The sequence below is a fragment of the Triticum dicoccoides genome, chromosome 2B (genome assembly GCF_002162155.2).
Source record: "Triticum dicoccoides isolate Atlit2015 ecotype Zavitan chromosome 2B, WEW_v2.0, whole genome shotgun sequence".
Taxonomy (NCBI): domain Eukaryota; kingdom Viridiplantae; phylum Streptophyta; class Magnoliopsida; order Poales; family Poaceae; genus Triticum; species Triticum dicoccoides.
Window position 1 is genome coordinate 804742906 of NC_041383.1, and position 2467 is coordinate 804745372.

A 2467-nucleotide genomic window follows, 5' to 3' on the forward strand; every position below is an offset into this window, starting at 1 on the left:
AAAGTTGGAATCAACATGGTGACGGAATTTACAAAGGCATAATACTACTTGAACAGATCAACCTGATCACTAGAACAAATTCAAATTTATACCTTCAGCTCCGATCCAGGCACGGACAATCTGCAAGCCAGAGCAAGTGCCTGACAATTCTCCTCCATGTCAATCACGCCCGTCAGTTGACTGTATGTATCTTTTCAGTGTTACTCCACTTGTTCAGTTGAAAAAAAAATGACACTTATTTTATGAAAAACGGTTCAGAAGTAGACTTGCTCTCCGAATCAGATATGTGTCTCCTGCAAAATTACACAAAAACTACTCCCTCCGTTCCTAAATATTTGTCTTTCTAGAGATTTCAACTAGTGACTACATACGGAGCAAAATGAGTGAATCTATACTAAAATATGTCTATATACATCCGTATGTGGTAGTCCATTTGAAACTCTAAAAAGACAAATATTTAGGAACGGAGGGAGTACAAGATGCATAAGCCATGCACACTACTTTAACCACGACACTTGAATAAATTACAAGCTGCATACAAAAACAACTCTTGTGAATAAATTACAAATCTCACACGACACTTTAACCACGACAAACCTGAGGATGGAACAAGGATGGATGTCGCCCGTCCTCATAAAGCTTTGGTTGGTTCTGTTCTGTTCCATGTTGGATCACTAGTCTGAATTGCTGCCCGTAGTTGATCTTGGGAGGATTCAGATTCACCTTCCACGGCTTAAGGCAGCCAGTTCTGTCCTCTTCTACAACCACTTGGCAAGATCTACAACTCTGGATTCGGTCAACTGTCAGTTGATCACTCTGCTCATCTCTGAGTAGCCAGGGACAGTCAACACGTTACCACAGCTACTACAACTGAATTAATTAATTAATTAATAAATCATGCCCAAACACCTGTCATCTCATGTATAAACATCCAGGCTGCAGAAACTCAAGAAAAGAAATGACAAATAGTCTTTAATATCCATGCAGCCACGCTATGAATCTCTCTCCTATTTTTTTTTCTTTTTTGCGGGATATATGAATCGCTCTCTCAGTGCATAGATAGAAGTAGAGGTAGAACTACAAATAGTCTGTCAATACTATACAACATACACAATACTTAACTTTCCGGGAAGACATGGAAACACCCAAGGAAAAATAAATTCCTGATCCAACTTTTAATACATGTTGCGGCATCGCTCTGCCTCCATTACAATCCTTTTTTGCGCGAATATTAAATTTGTGCTTCCACGAGAAGCACATATTATCTTTTTGTAGAGCCACCGATTTGCTTCCGTGAGAAGCACTCTCTGTCTCCCAAAAATAAAATTCCATGATTTTTTTTTTGCTTTCACTAGAAAAACATATTTGCTTACAAATTTGCTTCCACGAGAAGCACAACTATGCCACTCGGAAGGGGGAAAATCGTGTTTTTTTATGTGCTTCCACAAGAAGCATTGTTGCTTCCATGCAAAGTGAAAACAAATCCGTCAATTTTTTTGCTTCCACGAGAAGCACATATTTGGTTCCTCATGGAGGCAGTTGTTCCTCTCGAAAAGGGAAAAAATGCTGAATTTTTTTCTTTGCGTGATTTTTTCATGAAGGCATATAGTTGTTTCCACGAGAAGCAGAACTTTGCCTCTTCTAAAGGGAAAAAAGTGGCCACGACAGTGGGAGCTCCAGGAAATCCGCGAATGGGGGTGGTGGCAGGCGGATCGGGCGAGCGGCGGCGGGTCAAGGATGCGCCGGCGGACGATGACACGCGGGCGTGGCGCTGCGGATCGGCGGCGGGGATCTCCGGCCACCGCGTCCGGCCATTGGCAGGAGAGGGGGAGGGCAGGGGAGGGCAGGGGACGCGGCAGCGGCGGGCCGAGGGGGAGAAGAGGAGGCAGAGGAGGCGAAGAGAGGAAGAGGAAATTTTACTCGACCGCCTCGAGCCAGAGTAAATGTACTCGTTGGATAAGGGATGGAGTATATTTTTTTACTCCACTAACCGGGATAAAGGGATCGGCTAGGTCCGACATAGAGGAGATAAAACAAAATTATACTTTCTTATGGCGGGATAAGGGATTGGTTAGACATGCCCTTATATGGTGGATGCACAAGGATTTGAATCTATGTACAAACCGAGAAGAAGTACCTTTAGTTATGTCTGTAGCTTGGTGAGGATCCCATTTTTGGAACAGATGATGTCAATGGATCACACCTTTGTTGATGGGAGACTGTTGTCTTTACAAGATGGAATATCCATTCCTCCACGGATGCTAAACTCGGGTGAGCCATCGCAAACCATAGGATCCTGGCTTGCTGTGAAAAGTCAACCATCTCCCAGGTAACACATGTGCAGTAGTGAACCTGAACTTACCACACAAGATCTTGTCAAGTTCCAACTTGCAGTTTACTTGTTAACTTGGGTTTTGGTGAGATATAGGCAGTTGGATTCATACAAAATTGATCCACTCGACAGGAC